Source organism: Pleurodeles waltl, chromosome 5, assembly GCF_031143425.1.
Source record: "Pleurodeles waltl isolate 20211129_DDA chromosome 5, aPleWal1.hap1.20221129, whole genome shotgun sequence".
NCBI classification, from domain to species: domain Eukaryota; kingdom Metazoa; phylum Chordata; class Amphibia; order Caudata; family Salamandridae; genus Pleurodeles; species Pleurodeles waltl.
In genome coordinates, this window is record NC_090444.1 from 273,834,172 (window position 1) to 273,855,260 (window position 21,089).

A 21,089-nucleotide genomic window follows, 5' to 3' on the forward strand; every position below is an offset into this window, starting at 1 on the left:
GGTAAGTACAATGGGAGCATGCTGGATGTAAGAAGGAAGGGGGGAGAGTGCGGCGTGCATGAAACGATGGTGAGTGCAAGTGCCACATGGCAAGGGTAGGGATGGGGGCCAATCACTTTGACGGTGCAGTTGGTAATGACTTCTCTTCTTCCCCTGTACATTTCATGTAGGTCAGCGCCCACCAGAAGAAAGATATTTGGCGTGCCATCGCCAAGGACGTCCAGACCCTGGGGGTCTACCACAGACGGAGCACCCACTGCTGGAAAAGATGGGAGGACATTCGCCACTGGAGCAAGAAGACGGCGGAGGCTCAGCTGGGGATGGCCTCCAAACGTGGCAGGGGAGCCTGTCGCACCATGACCCCCCTGATTTTCAGGATCCTGGCGGTGGCCTACCCGGAGTTGGATGGGCGCTTGAGGGCATCACAGCAGACACAAGGGGCTGAGTACACTCTCATTCTGCTGACTTTGTGTGCAGTGGAGGTGTCTGGGTAGGGGAGGAGGGCTGTGGGTTTCCCTAGGCCGGGGTGAGATCCGTAGGCAAGGCCCCTCCGTAAGGCAGGCCATGTGGCACCCCACGCCACCTCTGTAGAGTGCCAAGTACAGCTATTCATGCCCCTGTGTCATCTATGTGTGCAGATGTCATCCATAGCCTTGTAGGCCATTTCCCAGGAACTGAACAGTGGAGCCCAAGAGTGTGGCGTAGTGCAGGGGGCTTCTGTGTCTGTCGTGTCCGCCAACTGTAGCGGTAATCCATGCACTCAACATGTCTTTCTTCTGTCCTCCCCCCCCTTTTGTGGTCTCCCTGTTCTTGTGTGCATTAGCAACATCAGGCGGAGGAGCAGTGGCACCGGAGCAGGAGGGAGCTGCATCCCACATGGCCCTGGAGGGCGAGACTACGGACTCGGAATTCACCAGTGGGACGGAGGGCGAGGGGAGCTCCACGGCGGGGACAGGAGCTGACACCAGCGACACGGGCTCATCCTCTGATGGGAGCTCCCTTGTGGTGGCGGCAAGATCTCTGCCCCCGCATCTACAGGTACAGCCGCCACCCCCCCTACCAGCACCACCCGCCCAGCAGCCCCTCATCCTTCTCCCCGTGCCCGCTCACCCAGGAGGGTGGGCATCACCTTCGCCCCAGGCACCTCAGGCCCTGCCCCAGTCACCCCTGCTGCCCTCAGTGAGGAGACCATTGACCTCCTCAGGTCCCTCACTATTGGGCAATCTACCATTTTGAATGCCATCCAGAGTGTAGAAAGGCAGTTGCAACAAACTAATGCATTCCTGGAGGGCATTCTGGTCAGGCGGCCCTTCACCGAGCTTTACAAACTCTGGCCTCAGCACTGATGGCCAGTGCCCGGCGGCAGAGGTGGAAGACTCCAGCCACCAAAGCCCCTCCCAGGGGTCCCGGTGGGAGTGTGGAGTCAGCTGTGACACCTTCCAAGGTGGGGAAGGGCCACAAGAAACCCGGCAAGTCTGGGAAGAGCTGCACAGCGGAGAAGACCGCCATCATCCCCGCTGCCCAGGAGGCCACCGTCAGCCCCAGCCCAGCTGCCCAGGAGGCCACCGCCAGCCCCAGCACAGCTGCCCAGGAGGCCACCGTCAGCCCCAGCCCAGCTGCCCAGGAGGCCACCACCAGCCCCAGCCCAGCTGCCCAGGAGGCCACCCCCAGCCCCAGCACAGCTGCCCAGGAGGCTACCGCCAGCCCCTGCACAGCTGCCAACTCAAGCACCGCTGAACAGGGCACCGGCAACCCAAGCACCGCTGACAGGGCACCGCCAACTCAAGCACCGCTGAACAGGGCACCGCCAACTCAAGCACCGCCGAACATGGCACCGCCAACTCAAGCACCGCTGAACAGGGCACCGCCAACTCAAGCCCTGCTGAACAGGGCACCGCCAACTCAAGCACCGCTGAACAGGGCACCGCCAACTCAAGCACCACTAGCCCATGAGCGGCAGGGGCACTGACGCAACTGGGTCCGTCACGGGGTGAGTGATGCACTCTGGGCACCAGTCCCCCTCCAGAACCAGTGGAGACATCCATCCACTACTTCTGTCCTAAACAGGATGAAGCACTCTGGGCACCAGTCCCCCTCCAGAACCAGTGGAGACATCCATCCACTACCTCTGTCCTTCACAGGATGAAGCACTGTGGGCACCAGTCCCCCTCCAGAACCAGTGGAGAGATCCATTCACTACCTCTGTCCTAAACAGGATGAAGCACTCTGGGCACCATGCCCCCTCCAGAACCAGTGGAGACTGTTATCCACTTAAGAGACTATGGCTTTGCACTCCCCAGGATTAAACAGTGGCAACCCACCCACCGTAGAGATTTGAGAGACTGTGGCGGTCATTCCGACCGTGGCGGTCGGCGGTGAAGCGGCGGTAAGACCGCCAACAGGCTGGTGGTCTTTTTTCATGAATTCTGACCATGGCGGTTACCGCCATGGCCAGCCGCCGTTTCACCGTCCCGACCGCCACGGCGGTAATGACCGCGGGGCTGGAGACCTGGGTCTCCAGCCCGGCGGTCGTCACATACCGCCGGTGGTAATCCAACCCACCTGACCCCGGCTTACCGCCATGGATTTCATGCGGTTTGGGACCGCCATGAAATCCATGGCGGTAAGCACTATCAGTGCCAGGGAATGCCTTACCTGGCACTGATAGGGGTCTCCCCCACCCCCAACCCACACCCCGACTCCCTCCCCTACCCCCCCACCACCCCTGCCACCCCCAAAAGGTAGCAGGACCCCCGTCCCCACCCCGATCCCTAACATATACACACACATACACACCCCCCCGCATTCATGCACGCACTCATGCACATACACACACCCCCGCATTCATGCACGCACTCATGCACATACACACCCCCCGCATTCATGCACGCACTCATGCACATGCACACATCCCCCCGCATTCATGCACGCACTCATGCACATACACCCCCCCCGCATTCATGCACGCACTCATGCACATACACACCCCCGCATTCATGCACGCACGCACTCATGAACATACACACCCCCCCGCATTCATGCACGCACTCATGCACATACACAGACCCCCCCGCATTCATGCACGCACTCACACGCCCCCTCTACATACACACACGCACACCCCCATGCACGCACACAACTCACAACACCCCCCTGACCCCCCTTCCCTAGCGGACGATCACCTTACCTGTTCCGGTGATCCTCCGGGAGGGAACGGGACCCATGGGGGCAGCTCCGCCGACACCGCCACGCCAACAGAACACTGCCACAGCGAATCACAGGTCGTGATTCGCTGGGCGGTGTTCTGTTGGCGTGGCGGTGGAGGTGGAGCTACCTCCACTTCCCCGCCTGCCGCCAGTATGGCTGTTGGCGGCTCTTCGTCCGGAAACGGGTGGAGCGCTGCCAACGGTCATAATGGCCCGTGCGGAAGACCGCCAGCACTGGCGGTCTTCCGTACGGCGGTCCCTCACCTGTCTATTGAAAAGACCGCTGAGGTCGGAATGACCACCTGTGGCTTTGTACTCCCCAGGATTGAACAGTGGGCAACCCACCCACTGTAGAGACTTGATTGACTGTGGCTTTGCACTCCCCAGGATTGAACAGTGGGCAACCCACCCACTGTATAAACTTGAGAGACTGTGGCTTTGCACTCCCCAGGATGGAACAGTGGGCATGTGGCCCCCTCGTGGATTTAGCGTTGTGCACTCAAGCGGCTGAGGTGCCCCCCCTTTCCCTCCCCCTGAGGTGCCTGTTTAGTTGCTGTCTGATGCCCCTGCAGTGTTCTCTCCGTCATGGTCGGGGATCTTGTGTGGGGCTCGCCCATACCGTGTGGTCCCAGTGTTCCACGGACTTTCTTTGTGCAGTACCTGGACTACTATGCCTGGTATATATTTTGTACATGGTGTATATATATATATATTTCTGCCTACTTCTTTGTAATATATTCCGATGGTTACACTCATTTTCTTTGGTCTTTGCATTCTTCCGGGGGAGCTTGGGGGTGTAACTGTGATGTTTTGATATGCATTAGTGTGTGTGTTGTAGTGGGTGAGGGTGGGGGTGAGGGTGGGGGTGTGGCGTGTGTGTCCCTGTTCTTTGCCTCCCCCTCCCCTGTGTCGTAGGTGCAGTACTCACCGTGGTCTTTGCCGCCAGCGTTCGTGCTCCTGGTAGAGGAGCAGGAAGACTATCGCAGGTAGGATTTGGAGTTCCGGTTACATGGGGTCCTCGTTCCTCGTGGAGTGTGTAGAGGTGAGCGCTTCCCTTCGAGATTCCTGTTTCTGCAGTGTTTTTATCCGCGGTAAATCCGCCCTGGAAAAGGTGGCGGATTGGCCTGTCATAATAGTGTGGGCGGTACTTTGTCCTCTGCCTATCTGTTGGCGGTGTCCGCTGCGCTGCTTGTTTGTACCGCCGTGGCGGTCGGAGTGTTAAAGTGGCTGTCTTTGTTGGCGGTTTCCGCCACGGTCATAATTGCAATTTTTTTACAGCCGCCCTGTTGGCGGTCTTACTGCCGCTTTAACACCGTCCGCCAGGGTTGTAATGACCACCAAAGTCTCTTTCAAGCACAAAGTACCCGGTTTGGAGTGAAAAATCTCCACAAAGGTCCGCAGAGGAGGAGATGCATGGAAAATGGTGTGTGCTTCGATTTTGCCCCTTCACACACGGACTTGCGTCATTATTTTTCATGTGGGAAAGAGGTTGTGTCGATTTCTGGTGCGCGGACAGGTCTCCTCTGTGAGTCGCGGGGTTTTCAGACGCCCCGGGGTCTGTGCGTGGAATCCTGGGCTTCTTGACCGGCTGCGCGTCGTTCCGGTGGGCTGTGCGTGGAATTTTCTCCCTCACGGCAGGCGCTGCGTCGATATCCCCTCTGGAAGTCAGGCGGTGTTGTCCAGGCAGGCCGTGCGTAGAAGTTCCGGTTGCACCGCAGGCGCCGCGTCCATCTTTTCCTCGCGAAGTCTAGCGCCGTCTTTCCGGTTCGGTGTGCAGTGAATTTTTCACCGCGGAACAAGCTGTGCGTCGAAGTTTTCACCGCACAAGAAGTCCAGTTGAAAGAGAAAAGTCCTTTTGGTCCTGAGACTTCAGGGAACAGGAGGCAAGCTCTATCCAAGCCCCTGGAGAGCACTTCTGCAGCAAGGCAAGAGGTCAGCAAGACAGCACGGCAACAGCAAGGCAGCAGTCCTCTGTAGAAAGCAGTCAGGTGAATCCTTTAGGCAGCCAGGCAGTTCTTCTTGTCAGGGTGCAGGTTCTGGTTCAGGTTTTGTGAGAAAACAGGGCTGATTGCAGAGGCCCCATAACTTTTTGCCCCCATTTTCCACTTTTTGCTGGTGTTTTCCTGACTTTAAAGGTGCCCTGGGTACTGCTAACCAGTCCCAGGGCCTGTGCTCTGTGTAAAATGGATATGCAAATTAGGCTAATTATAATTGGCTAAGTTAACCTACCTATAAGTCCCTAGTATATGGTAGGGCATGTAGGTTTAGGGACCACAGCATAGGTGGTGCACAACTAGGTGCATTGCTGAGGTGCCCAGTGTCATTTTAAAAGCAAGCCTGCCTTGCTGGCTGCTTTTAAGTTAAAGTTATATGCAAATTCGACTTTGGAATTAAAGGTACTTCCAAAGTCTTAAACTACCTTATTTTTACATATAAGTCACCCCTAAGGTGTGCCCTATGTGCCCCTAGGGCTAGGTGCCATGTAACTATAAGCAGGGACTTTATAAAAATAGATTTATAAGCCCTGGTGAGGTAAAAACAGCCAAATTTGTTTTTCCCTCATTGAAGTAAATGGCCTTCATAGGCTAGAATGGGCAGACTTTATTTTACATTTTAAAGTCTCCTTAAATGTTGCATACCAAGAATTTGGTATCAAATTAATTGTTGTAATAAATCCTACAACTTCCAGTTGTTGGATTTAATATAACTAGTTCAGGTAAAAAGTTTAGACTTTACCTAAAAAGTTGCCAATTTCAGCTCTGCATTGTTTTTGCTGCTGTGCTCTGATTGGCCAGCCTGCAGCAGCTTCTGCCAGGCTGCCTTGATGAGGTGTGAAGTGGCCAGACTTCACACAAAGGAATGTGCTTGGGGGAGAGAATCTCCCCTCAGCAGATGGTGAGGCAGGAAGGGGGAGGGCTGCCAAACTGGTCTTCAAAGGCAGAGAAGGACATTTGCAGCACCCAGCAACACCCCCACATCCTGCAACCCCAGACAGCTAGGTGCCCCCTTGATTAGATTAGGAGAGGGCAGGAGAGGGGTGTGTTTATGATTTTTAGCCACACCAGTGGGTGGGCTCAGCCAGATGTAACCTCCAAAAATCAGATTCATCCATGTTGGATTTTTAGAGACTGTTGCCTTCTGGGATGGATTTTTGCCACACTTCCCAGGAAGTGGTCATCACAGGGGGACGACCCTGTCCCTGATTGGAGAACCAGGGCCCCCCTGCTTTTCACCCAGGAGCAAGGATAAAACTGGCAGACCTGCACCCACACCTCAGATCCCCACCAAATTTCAAGAAGAAAGAACTTAAGGAGAAGAAGGACTGCCCTGCTGGACCCCTGGCCTGCACCTGGACCCTGCACTCAGAAGGACTGCACCAGCTGCACACTTGGGCTTCACCACAAGAAGGACTTTGCCTGGCTTCAACTGGTTCAAGGAGGGACTCCCTGTTTGCTACAGGTGAAAAATTGCTAAACCAGAGTCCCCTGCACCAACTCCTGAAGAAAGCGACCAGCTGACCACTGTCCAGTGGCCAAAAAGGAGTTTGCGCCAGGTGCATTCTGGGAGTTGAAGTCCGCACCCCCCAAGGACCATCACAGAACTTCTGGACCCTTGGGGTGAGCTGTGGACCCCAAAAGAACCTTAAAAGAACATCTGGGTGAAGCCCCAGAAGTTTGGAAAAGATTTGAGAATTTTTAGAAAAAAGCTCCAGAGAGGGACCGACCGCGGAAATTCTAGCCGGCTTGCCTCAACCGCGACCCGGCCTGACTTCGTGGTTCGTCCCGGTAAAGAAAAACATCCAAAAAAGAGACTAAGGGCCTGATTCTGATTCTGGCGGGCGGCGGAGGCCGCCCGCCAGAATTCCGCCCTCCAAAATACCGCGCCGCGCGCCAGCCCAGGGGAAAACGACCTTCCCACGAGGATGCCGGCTCGTAATCGAGCCGGCGGAGTGGGAAGGTGCGACGGGTGCATTTGCACCCGTCGCGTATTTCACTGTCTGCCAAGCAGACAGTGAAATACTTGTAGGGGCCCTCTTACGGGGGCCCCTGCCGTGCCCATGCCATTGGCATGGGCACGGCAGGGGCCCCCAGGGGCCCCGCGGCACCCCCTACCGCCATCCTGTTCATGGCGGGTTTCCCGCCATGAACAGGATGGCGGTAGGGGCTGTCAGAATCCTCATGCCGCCATGAAGGATTCCCCCGAGCAGCGGTAAGCCGCCGACTTGCCGCTTCTGACCGCGGCTGAACCGCCGCGGTCAGAATGCTCGTGGGAGCACCGCCAGCCTGTTGGCGGTGCTCCCGTGGTTGGTGGCCCTGGCGGCCACCGGCCGCCAGGGTCAGAATGACCCCCTAAGTCCGAACGTAAAAAGTTGACCGGGACCTCCCAGCCATCGTATCCGAGAAGGGCTCCATGGACGTCGGATCAAGATCCAGGTTTACCCCGGTCGAAGGATTTTCATCAAGTCCGAAGGTAAAAGTCTCCACCGAGGAAACCCACATCGCGTATCCGGACAAGGGCTCCAGGAGGTCGGATTCAACTGGCAGGTTCGTCCCGGTGAAGAAAAACTTCAAAATAAAGACTAAGGTGGTCATTCCGACCTAGGCGGGCGGCGGTTGCCGCCCGCCCGTCGGAAGCCGCCTGAATACCGCCCCGCGGTCAATAGACCGCGAGGGGTATTCTGACTTTCCCGCTGGGCCGGCGGGCGATCTGATTCAGATCGCCCGCCGGCCCAGCGGGAAAGCGCCTTCCACAAGGAAGCCGGCTCGGAATCGAGCCGGCGGAGTGGAAGGCGTGCGACGGGTGCAGCAGCACCCGTCGCGCTTTTCAGTGTCTGCATCGCAGACACTGAAAAGCCTAGTTGGGCCCTGTTAGGGGGCCCCTGCAGTGCCCATGCCATGGGCATGGGCACTGCAGGGGCCCCCAGGGGCCCCAAGACGCCCGTTCCCGCCGGCCAGGTTCTGGCGGTAAGAACCGCCAGAGCCAGGCCGGCGGGAAGGGGGTCGGAATCCCCATGGCAGCGCAGCATGCTGCGCCGCCATGGAGGATTCCCCAGGGCAGCGGGAAACTGGCGGGAGACCGCCAGTTTTCCCTGTCTGACGCCGCGGTCAGAATGCCCTTAGGGGCACCGCCGGCCTGTCGGCGGTGCTCCCGCGCCTGTTGGCCCTGGCGGATTGTATCCGCCAGGGTCAGAATGAGGGCCTAAGTCAGAAGGTAACTTTTTAACCGAGGCCTCCCGCGACCTGTAGCCGAGCAGGGCTCCATCGCGGTCGGCCTGAAAGTTTGACTTTGCCCCGGTCGAGGTGCAACCAGATGACCCGATTGGCGCTTTTTGTTTCTAAGCGCTAGAAAAGTAATAATTCTTTAAAAATTCATATCTCCGGTTCCCCTGAACCGATTTTAATCGTTTTTGTGTCATTTTAAAGATAAAAATATAAACTATTTTTATAAATTGGTTTTGGATTTTTGAACTGTTTCCTGTGTTTTATTTAATTACTGTTTTGTGATATTTGAATGCTTTACACTTTGTCTCCTAAGTTAAGCCTTGACGCTCGATGCCAAGCTACCAAGGGTAGAGCTGGGATTAATTTACTGAGACCTAACTGTACCTATGTGGAGGTAAGTGGCTTGTTGCTAGGTGTAGGTACCTACCTGCCCTACCAATAACCCATTTTCCAACATAATTGGAAGCAGCGACGGGATCCTGTACTTGTGTTCAATATCACGTTACAGTTTTGAGTAAAACAAATTTAAAAATCCTTTAAATTGTCCTAGTGCAAAAATTGTTTTTAATTTTTAAATCTGGATTAATTTCAATTATTGAATTTTTGTAATTTTTCTAAATTCTTGTTTCCAATTTTTGCAAAAAGTTTTTGTTGACACAAAACTGGGAAACCATGGAGCTTGATCTGGCTAGCCTACCCACACTGACAGTAGTCCAGCTTAGGGGGTTGTGTATTGAAAGAGGGTTGCCTGCAACCACTGATCTCAGGAAGCAAATCCTGATCAAATCCCTGACAGCATGGGCTGAGGCCCAAGAGGTAGACTCAGAGGAAGCTCCAGAGGGAGAAGTAAGGGAGGATGCTAGCTCTAACCACTCAGGGGAGGGAAGGCATCTGAGCCTAAGTGAGGACGAGGAAGAACGGTCCTCAGTAAATACAGTCACTAGGGGCAGACCCAAAGCTAGTGGTGGGAAGGGGGTCCTTTCAGGAGGAGAGAACCCATCCATCAGAGAAAGAGAGCTGGAGGCCCAGCTAGCATACATAGCTTTGGAAGCAGAGAAGCTGGCCCTAGAAAAGAAAAAGTGGGCATACAAAGAGAAAAGAGATGGAAGCAGCGATAAAGAAGCTGAGGTGTCCATGGGTGGGGGAGTTTGCCCCAGATTACCCAAGGGGGTGGTTCCTGCTTATGTAGAGGGGGATGACATAGATAAGTGGCTGGAGGCCTTTGAGAGGGCACTCCAAATGAGAAGGGTTAGGCCTCAATACTGGGGTTCCCTTTTGTGGGAGTTGGTCCCCAACTCAGGGAGGGATAGGCTTCTGACCTTAAGGGGGGAGGAGGCAGATTCATACCCTAGTATGAAAAGGTGCTTAGCCAAGAAGTTTGGTCTGACCCCAGAGCAATATAGAATGAAGTTCAGGGACACCCAGAAGGTCAGTACCCAGTCTTGGGTTGACTTTGTGGACATTTCACTAAAGGCACTAGAGGGCTGGATTATTGGTAACAAAGTAGATACTTATGAGGGGTTATACAATCTGATCATGAGAGAGCACATCTTGACCAATTGTATCCAAGAAAGGTTACGCCAGCATCTAGTGGACTCTAAGCAGACCAACCCTAGAGAGCTAGGGGAGGCAGCTGATGAGTGGTTGAGAACCAGGGTGGTTGTCAAGTCCCAGGGGGGAGACTCCAAGAAGGGGGGGACAGGTCCCCAAAAACCTAAGGAGGGAGGTGGTAAGCCCACCACAGAGACTCCCTCTGTACCCCAGAACCCTAAGAAGGAGGAGAGTAAATCCCACTCCCACTCTGACAAGCAGAGACAGTTAGACCCAGGGTTAAAAAAGCTCTTGGACAGTAGGGCTTGCTTTGACTGTCAGCAGACAGGTCACTTCAGAGGAGATGCAGCCTGTCCAAAGAAGGTGGTTAGCACTGGGCTGTCCAGTGTAGCCATAGAGGAGGATTCCTCAGATGATAAAGTCCTCTTAGCATTGAGCTGGGAGACAGGACCAGATGGTAAGCTGGTGATCCCTGAGGGTGGAAGTAGGCACTTCCACCCCATTCAGGTGAATGGGATCCCTACCACTGGCCTGAAAGACACCTGTGCCAGTCACACTATAGTGAGTGACCGGTTAGTGACCCCAGACATGTATGTCCTAGGAAAGACAATGAAAGTCAGGATAGCCACAGGGGAGGTCACCTCCAAACCTGTAGCCATAGTGCCCCTAGAGAGGGAGGGTATCCTTGACTGGATTAGGGTGGTAGTCAGTGCGGACCTTCCCCTAGATTGTATCCTGGGCAATGACCTCCCAGAGGTGAGTCTGGTCACAGATGGGGTGGTCGCCCAGGGCGCCCCCCCAACCCAAAGTCCTGGGGAGTCAGTCCCTACAGTTAGGAGACAGGGGTCCCCAAGAAAAGGAAAGAAGAAAAGGAAGGGTAGGCCACTCTTAAAGAGAGTTCCAGGGAGCCAAGGGCCCTCTGCCCCAGTAAGGGGGGATCCCAGAGTTGGCACTGGTGAGGCCTCACCTGACCCCAAGGAAGTCCTGAGTAGTCAGGCAGCTGTCCAGATGCAAGGTGTTGCCCCTGCACTGACAGAAGGGAGAGTGGAAGGAGGGTGTCTGCCACAGGAGGTGGTAGCCCCCCACTCTAGACAGCAAGAGGGGTGCCAGGACCCCAAAGATGCCCCTAAAGCAGCTCAGCCACCTGTCAGTGGAGAGCTTAGGGTGTGGTTCTGGATACTGACAGCTGTCAGTAGCCTCTGCTGGGTGCTAGCCTTCCTGGCAGCAATGTACTTGGCCTGGGAGGCAGACCCCAGGGCCAATAGCAAAGTAGGCCCCCTGACCCTATTGGTCATGGTGGGGTTGCTCAAGTGTTGGGTAACCTCTTTGGGTAAGCTAGGTGTTGCCCTAGCAAAGTTTGGAGTAGGGGAGGTGGGCACCTCACTACCCAAGTTGGCAGAGAGAAAGGAAGAAGACCCCCCTAGAGGGAAGTTTCAGTTTGAGTTGGGTCCTTTTACTGTTGGGATGGCTTCACTACCCAGAGGGAGTGACCCTGACAGGGGGATGTAAGGCAGAGTAGGCCCTGCAAAGGGACAGCCAGTTTTCTTCACTGTCTTCCTCGCCTAACAAGCCAGGAAGACTCTCCCAGGGTTGGGTTGAGTCTCCTGGGCGTGTGGGCTGGGGGGGGGATGTGTGAGAAAACAGGGCTGATTGCAGAGGCCCCATAACTTTTTGCCCCCATTTTCCACTTTTTGCTGGTGTTTTCCTGACTTTAAAGGTGCCCTGGGTACTGCTAACCAGTCCCAGGGCCTGTGCTCTGTGTAAAATGGATATGCAAATTAGGCTAATTATAATTGGCTAAGTTAACCTACCTATAAGTCCCTAGTATATGGTAGGGCATGTAGGTTTAGGGACCACAGCATAGGTGGTGCACACCTAGGTGCATTGCTGAGGTGCCCAGTGTCATTTTAAAAGCAAGCCTGCCTTGCTGGCTGCTTTTAAATTAAAGTTATATGCAAATTCGACTTTGGAATTAAAGGTACTTCCAAAGTCTTAAACTACCTTATTTTTACATATAAGTCACCCCTAAGGTGTGCCCTATGTGCCCCTAGGGCTGGGTGCCATGTAACTATAAGCAGGGACTTTATAAAAATAGATTTATAAGCCCTGGTGAGGTAAAAACAGCCAAATTCGTTTTTCCCTCATTGAAGTAAATGGCCTTCATAGGCTAGAATGGGCAGACTTTATTTTACATTTTAAAGTCTCCTTAAATGTTGCATACCAAGAATTTGGTATCAAATTAATTGTTGTAATAAATCCTACAACTTCCAGTTGTTGGATTTAATATAACTAGTTCAGGTAAAAAGTTTAGACTTTACCTAAAAAGTTGCCAATTTCAGCTCTGCATTGTTTTTGCTGCTGTGCTCTGATTGGCCAGCCTGCAGCAGCTTCTGCCAGGCTGCCTTGATGAGGTGTGAAGTGGCCAGACTTCACACAAAGGAATGTGCTTGGGGGAGAGAATCTCCCCTCAGCAGATGGTGAGGCAGGAAGGGGGAGGGCTGCCAAACTGGTCTTCAAAGGCAGAGAAGGACATTTGCAGCACCCAGCAACACCCCCACATCCTGCAACCCCAGACAGCTAGGTGCCCCCTTGATTAGATTAGGAGAGGGCAGGAGAGGGGTGTGTTTATGATTTTTAGCCACACCAGTGGGTGGGCTCAGCCAGATGTAACCTCCAAAAATCAGATTCATCCATGTTGGATTTTTAGAGACTGTTGCCTTCTGGGATGGATTTTTGCCACACTTCCCAGGAAGTGGTCATCACAGGGGGATGACCCTGTCCCTGATTGGAGAACCAGGGCCCCCCTGCTTTTCACCCAGGAGCAAGGATAAAACTGGCAGACCTGCACCCACACCTCAGATCCCCACCAAATTTCAAGAAGAAAGAACTTAAGGAGAAGAAGGACTGCCCTGCTGGACCCCTGGCCTGCACCTGGACCCTGCACTCAGAAGGACTGCACCAGCTGCACACTTGGGCTTCACCACAAGAAGGACTTTGCCTGGCTTCAACTGGTTCAAGGAGGGACTCCCTGTTTGCTACAGGTGAAAAATTGCTAAACCAGAGTCCCCTGCACCAACTCCTGAAGAAAGCGACCAGCTGACCACTGTCCAGTGGCCAAAAAGGAGTTTGCGCCAGGTGCATTCTGGGAGTTGAAGTCCGCACCCCCCAAGGACCATCACAGAACTTCTGGACCCTTGGGGTGAGCTGTGGACCCCAAAAGAACCTTAAAAGAACATCTGGGTGAAGCCCCAGAAGTTTGGAAAAGATTTGAGAATTTTTGGAAAAAAGCTCCAGAGAGGGACCGACCCGCCGTGGAAATTCTAGCCGGCTTGCCTCAACCGCGACCCGGCCTGACTTCGTGGTTCGTCCCGGTAAAGAAAAACATCCAAAAAAGAGACTAAGTCCGAACGTAAAAAGTTGACCGGGACCTCCCAGCCATCGTATCCGAGAAGGGCTCCATGGACGTCGGATCAAGATCCAGGTTTACCCCGGTCGAAGGATTTTCATCTCGAAAAAACGACTAAGTCCGAAGGTAAAAGTCTCCACCGAGGAAACCCACATCGCGTATCCGGACAAGGGCTCCAGGAGGTCGGATTCAACTGGCAGGTTCGTCCCGGTGAAGAAAAACTTCAAAATAAAGACTAAGTCAGAAGGTAACTTTTTAACCGAGGCCTCCCGCGACCTGTAGCCGAGCAGGGCTCCATCGCGGTCGGCCTGAAAGTTTGACTTTGCCCCGGTCGAGGTGCAACCAGATGACCCGATTGGCGCTTTTTGTTTCTAAGCGCTAGAAAAGTAATAATTCTTTAAAAATTCATATCTCCGGTTCCCCTGAACCGATTTTAATCGTTTTTGTGTCATTTTAAAGATAACAATATAAACTATTTTTATAAATTGGTTTTGGATTTTTAAACTGTTTCCTGTGTTTTATTTAATTACTGTTTTGTGATATTTGAATTCTTTACACTTTGTCTCCTAAGTTAAGCCTTGACGCTCGATGCCAAGCTACCAAGGGTAGAGCTGGGATTAATTTACTGAGACCTAACTGTACCTATGTGGAGGTAAGTGGCTTGTTGCTAGGTGTAGGTACCTACCTGCCCTACCAATAACCCATTTTCCAACAGGTTTCTTCTCCAGGAAGTGTCTGAGGTGGTAGGGCAGGGGCCCTTTTTTATACCCAAATATGCCTTTGAAGTGGGGGAGACTTCAAAGAGTGGCTTAGAAGTCGACCAGGTCCCCTTTCAGTTCAATCCCGTCTGCCAGGGTCCCAGTAGGGGGTGTGGCAGTCCTTTGTGTGAGGGCAGGCCCTTCACCCTCCCAGCCCAGGAACACCCATTCAAAATGCAGATGTATGCAAGTGAGGCTGAGTACCCTGTGTTTGGGGTGTGTCTGAGTGAATGCACAAGGAGCTGTCAACTAAACCCAGCCAGATGTGGATTGTAAGGCACAGAAAGATTTAAGTGCAGAGAAATGCTCACTTTCTAAAAGTGGCATTTCTAAAATAGTAATAGTAAATCCAACTTCACCAGTCAGCAGGATTTTGTATTACCATTCTGGCCATACTAAATATGACCTTCCTACTCCTTTCAGATCAGCAGCTACCACTTCAACAATGTATGAGGGCAGCCCCAATGTTAGCCTATGAAGGGAGTAGGCCTCACAGTAGTGTAAAAACAAGTTTAGGAGTATTACACTACCAGGACCTGTAAACTACACAGGTACATGTCCTGCCTTTCACCCACACAGCACCCTGCTCTAGGGGTTAACTAGGTCACATATTAGGGTTGACTTATATGTAGAAAAAGTGGAGTTTTAGGCTTGGCAAGTACGCAAGTACTTTTAAATGCCAAGTCGAAGTGACAGTGAAACTACACACAGGCCTTGCAATGGCAGGCCTGAGACAAGGTAAAGGGGCTACTAAAGTGGGTGGCACAATCAGTGCTGCAGGCCCACTAGTAGCATTTAATCTACAGGCACTGGGCACATACAGTGCACCTTACTAGGGACTTATAGGTAAATTAAATATGCCAATCATGGAAAAACCAATCAACAGTACAATTTACACAGAGAACATATGCACTTTAGCACTGGTTAGCAGTGGCAAATTGCTCAGAGTCCAAAGCCAACAACAACAGGTCAGGAAAAATAGGAGGAAGGAGGCAAAAAGTTTGGGGATGACCCTGTAAAAAGGGCCAGGTCCAACACACACTTTGAGCAGACTGAGCTGTCAATGCTCCTTGCGACAGATGATGGGGTGTCTGCAGGAGAAAAAGATGGGTCAGTGTAGGGAGTGATCCTCTCCCACTCCCTGATTGAGGAGCAGCAAGGTGACTGTCGCCAAGTGTTAGGGCAGTTTTCCTCACTGTTTTCCATGATCCCAGGAGTCACACACTTGTGCACACATGATGTGGACACTGGGGACAGTACACCTATTAAACAGAAAGTTTACAGGGTGACTGACAGGGTCAGGGCATGCATTAAGGATGAGGTATCCAAAATGCTTACCCAAGGGGTTATTGAGCACTCCAGCAGTCCTTGGGCCAGCCCAGTGGTATTGGTCCCAAAAGCTGCTGCACCTGGTGCCACTCCAGAACTCAAGTTCTGTGTGGACTACCGGAGACTCAATGCAGACAGCAAGACTGATGCACACCCCATTCCCTGAGCTGATGAGCTCATTGATCGGTTGGGAGCTGCCAAGTACTTCAGTACGTTTGATTTAACATCTGGGTACTGGCAGATTGCCTTAACTGAGGGGGGCAAGGAGAGGTCAGCATTCTCTATACCAGATGGACACTTTCAATATAAAGTGATGCCATTTGGGATGAAGAATGCCCTTGCCACCTTTCAGAGGTTGGTCAACCAGGTGCTGGCAGGACTGGATGAATTCAGTGCCGCCTCCCTGGATGACACTGCTGTGTTTAGTTCCACATGGGAACAACACCTGCAACACCTCTGGAGAGTGTTAGAGGCCCTGCAGAAGGCAGGCCTCACCATTAAGGCGAGCAAGTGCCAAATAGGGCAGGGTTCAGTGGTGTACTTAGGACACCAGGTGGGGAGTGGCCAGGTGGCACCCCTACAGCCTAAGATTGATACAATTATGGCTTGGGAGACTTTAGACTGAAGTGAGAGCCTTTTTAGGTCTGACAGGATATTACAGGAGGTTTGTTGAGGGATATGGTACCATTGTTACCCCCTTAACTGAGTTGACTTCCAAGAAGCAACCCAGGAAAGTGATCTGGACAGAGGCTTGCCTGAACGCTTTTGATGCCCTGAAGGCTGCCATGTGCACAGCACCTGTGCTGAAGGCACCTGACTACTCCAAGGAGTTTGTTGTTCAAACAGACGCCTCAGAGCATGGTATTGGAGCAGTACTCTCACAGCTGAATGAAGAGGGCCTAGATCAACCTGTAGCCTTCATTAACAGGAGGTTACCACCCAGGGAACATAGGTGGAGTGCCATAGAGCATTTGCTGTGGTCTGGGCACTGAAGAAGCTAAGACCCTACTTGTTTGGGACTCACTTCCGAGTTCAGATCGACCACAGGCCCCTCAGATGGTTAATGCAGATGAGGGGGGAGAATCCAAAACTGTTGAGGTGGTCCGTTTCCCTACAGGGGATGGACTTTACGGTGGAACACCGTCCTGGTACAGAGCACACCAGTGCTAATTGTCTGTCCAGGTTCTTCCGCCTTAGTGATGAGAACTCCCATGAGGTTGGGTAGTTGCTCCCCACTTTCAGCTGGGTGGGACACGTGTTAGACTTTTCAATCTTGGCGTGGTCTCCCTTAACTTTTTGCCTCTGTTCCCCAGGTTGTTGATGTGTGCTGGACTCTGATTTTGCTGTTTTTGTTACTCTGGGCACTTTACCACTGCTAACCAGTGCTAAAGTGCAAGTACTCCTTTACAAAATGTGTATGTAATTGGCTTATCCATGATTGGCATATTTAGTTTACTGGTAAGTCCCTAGTAAAGTGCACTAGAGGTGCCAGGGACTGTAAATCAAATACTACTAGTGTGCCTGCAGCACTAGTTGTGCCACCCACATGAGTAGCTCTGTAATCATGTCTCAGACCTGCCATTACAGTGTCTGTGTTTGCAGTTTTAACTTGGTAAGTGTACCCACTTGTCAGGCCTAAACCTTCCATTTTCTTACATGTAATACACCCATAAGGTAGGCTCTAGGTAGCCCCAAGGGAAGGGTGCAGTGTATGGTTAAGGTAGGACATATAGTAATGTGTTTTATGTGTCCTAACAGTGAAATATTGCTAAATTCGTTTTTCACTGTTGCAAGTCCTGTCCCTCTCATAGGTTAACATGGAGGCTATCTTTAAATCTGATTAAAGTGTAGATTCCCTTTGGGAGCGGATGGACATATGGAGTTTGGGGTCTCTGAGCTCACAATTTAAAAATACATTGTTTAGTAAAGTTGATTTTAAGATTGTGTGCTTGAAGATTCCACTTTTAGAAAGTGAGCATTTTCTTGCTTATACCATTTCTGTGACTCTGCCTGTTTGTGGATTCCCTGTCTGGGTTAGTTTGACAGTTGGGCTGGTTGCACCTCACACTAGACAGTGACACAAAGGTAGCTGGGGTGTAGTCTGTGTTTCCTGATGAGCCATCTGTGCTAGGAGGGAGGGGAGGAGTGGTCACTTACACCTGAAAGGGCTGTGCCTGTCCTCACACAATGCAGTCTCCGACCCCCTGGTGAGTGTCTGGGGCCTGGCCTGGACAAGGCAGGATTTCACATTCACAAGAGACTTTACTTTGAAGTAGGTCTACTTCAAATGAGAAATTGGGTATAAGAAGGGCACCCAAAACCACAGACTTTAGAACACTTCTGAAAACAAGAGGAACCTCTGCCTGGAGAAGAGCTGAAGAGCTGAGGAGAAATGCTGCCCTACCTGTGACTGTGCTTTGTGGAGCTATCCTGCAGTTGCTGCTTCTGCCAGAGTAAGAGGGCAAAGACTGGACTTTGTGTGCCTTCCATCTTGTGATGAAATCTCCAAGGGCTCGATTTAGAGCTTGCCTCCTGTTGTTTGAAGTCTCAGGGACAGCAAAGACTTCTCTCTGCCAGCACCTGGAGTCTCTGGAGAGACTCCTGCTCTGACAAGTGATGCCCTATCCAGTTCCTGGGCCCTTGAAAGGAAAGCTAGTGGAAATCCAAGGAAATTGACTTCGGTTGACTTTGGACCGATGCTGCTGCTGAATCCGGTGACGCTGCCTGCAACCGCCTCCGTGATCTTCGCTAGAACGCGACAACCTTTGCAGGCCTAATGCCATTGCAGCCCCACTGAAGTCTGCGACTCCGTGGAAGTCGCCGCACCACATTGTGACAGACGCCACTCGAAGTGCGCGGATTCAACGTTTTGCACCGACTCCGCAATCCCCGACTTCACGCATCGACTTGTTTTCACTCTTCACCAAAGGTACTGTACTTGGGGGTCTACGCGACTCCGTGTCCGGCACCTCTGGTGTCAGCTTGTTGGGAACGACTCCGTCACGACGCTGTGTTAACACCTCATCGAAGCAGTTTGTGTTTCTAAGTGCTATTTTTTAGTTTAATCTTTAAAAATTCATAACTTGACTTGTGTATGTCGGATTTTTTTCATTTTGGTCTTTTTTTGTTTAGATAAATATTTCCTATTTTTCTAAACTGGTGTTGTGTCATTTTGTAGTGTTTTCATTAAGTTACTGTGTTTTTTGGTACAAATACTTTACACCTAGCACTCTGAAGTTAAGCCTACTGCTCGAACAAGCTACCAAGGGAGTAAGCAGGGGTTATCTGAGGGTGATTCTCTTTTACCCTGACTAGAGGGTCCTTGCTTGAACAGGGGGTAACCTGACTGTCAACCAAAGACCCCATTTCTAACAAGCGCCTTTGGCCATTAGCTACTAATACATACTGTCACAGCTAATGATAGTATACCTCAACATATAAACATGAGCTATAATGAAAAATGTAAAATATTTCTAAAATAAGTATCATATAATGGAAATCTCACACTAATAGAAATTAATAAAAAATAAACTTTCCCAGCTATTAAAACTTAAGTCTCATATCATTCAGACATTAGTCCAAAATTCTAATAATACATTTAATGAGGTACATTGAGTCTTTTTCTCCCCATATAGATTGAAACATGAATACTTATGGGTGATGTAATTATTAATATTGCAAGAACTGGGAAATTAAATGCATATGCTGTGGCATGCCTATGTATATATAAGATGAACATCTGAATTAACATTCATATTCAGTTATTTGATTTTGGGACATATTGTACTTATGAGAACAATAATATGAATACTCTTTATATCAAATAACATTTTTAAGTCAAGCTCAGTTTTAAAAAGGTCATGTTTTTATTAAATTGGAGTTACTTGTCGTGCAGTAGTTTCCAGTCAAGGTGCATTAGATCATTTAAGTGCAACATGTAACATTTTAAAATTAAAATAAAATATTTCATGAAGAAATTGAGAGGATTTAATTCAGAGATGTGTTGGTCTTGAAATGGTAACAGATTAATAAAAAAAGCACATGTTGTGTGTGATATAGTCTTGACATAAATAGCCAGCTAAAGAACATGTGGGACAAGGAACATCCTGTTTCTTTCTTGTCTTTCCTCCTCTTTTCCATTTTTCTCTCACTGAGTTCCAGTCTCTTAAAGGCCTACCAATCAAGGCCATTTTAGAAATACCTGTGATTTTATCCTGCATTGGATATGTACAATATAACCTGTTCAGTTTAGATTGAGAACACATCTTGGCAACTTCATCACCTTACACAAGTATATCTGTTCTCATGCCTTATAATTTCATTGGACTGATGAGATAAATTTTGGTTGTGGATTAACATCCTAAAGAAGGGAGTGTAATGAATATTTACCACAAAAACAAAGTATCGATAATTTTAATTATCAACTGGATTACTAAGATATTGAGGTCACAGGAACGTTACAGTTAGGTTCTGAATTTACTCATTCACTGAAAGATTGAGGTTGTTGTATATGTTTTGCAGTGTACATGTCCCAACATTTATGTTGGGAGCACCATACTGCAGGTGCACAAAAGGATCCTTCAATATCTCAGGGTGATTAGGAATAGGGATCCAAGTTACCCTTTGGCCCGCCATTTTGAAGAGACACACAACAGCAATGAGACTCCTCTAGTGATTTTGTAATTGATTTGGTGCCCAGCAACATCAGGGGCGGGAACATGTAGAAGCAAGTGAGAAAGCTTGAGTCAAGGTAGATTTTGAGTTTGAATAGCATGATCCCGACAGGGCTGAACATGGAGGAAGAACTAAGTGTACATCTTCAGAGATGGAAATTGAGACAACCTTAATCTGACATTCTGATTCCAGTCAATGAGACGGATAAGGATTGTGGGTAGAGGGCCCATGTCATGAGTGATGTAATATATAAGATCATAAGCTGTGCATTGTGGAGGCATAAGTAATAGTTAGGTCTGGTAACTATGGGAATTCTATGGTTTTCTATGAGTGAAATCTGAGCCTAACTATAATGTCCTTGCAACCTATTTTTTTTAGTAAATTTCTAACGTTTTTTTGTATTCTATTTCCTAACTATAACATCCCTGTAACCATAGTTTTTTTCAGTGAATTTCTTTTTTTTATATATTATTTCCTAACTATAGTGTCCCTGTAACCTTTGTTTTTTTCAGTGAATTGCTATTGTTTTTTAGCATCTATCTAACTAAAATATATTTTTGGCTGAGAGACTTATGAGTCGGGGTTCTCCAATAAGACTGGTTAAACATTCCATGAAACATGCATTGTTTTGCCCCAGAGAGGTCCTCCTTACTTTCCCCTAATACTCGCATTCCATTTTTGTCTACCTTCTGTCCCTAGAGTAATCAAGTGTGTCAGATCATAAAACGAAATTGAGGTGTTCTCTCTAATTATGCTATATTTGCAACACCCCACTCTTTTTGTGTAGAAGAGGTAGCAATTTAAGTGACCATCTTGTACATGTTGGACTCCCAGAGGTGGTCATCATTCCTATATAACAAACAAATGGTCTTGGGTCATTTCAGATGTCAGAATTGCAGTGTTTGTTCCCAGACTGAGAATGTTAAGGAGTTCAAGGTTGGCA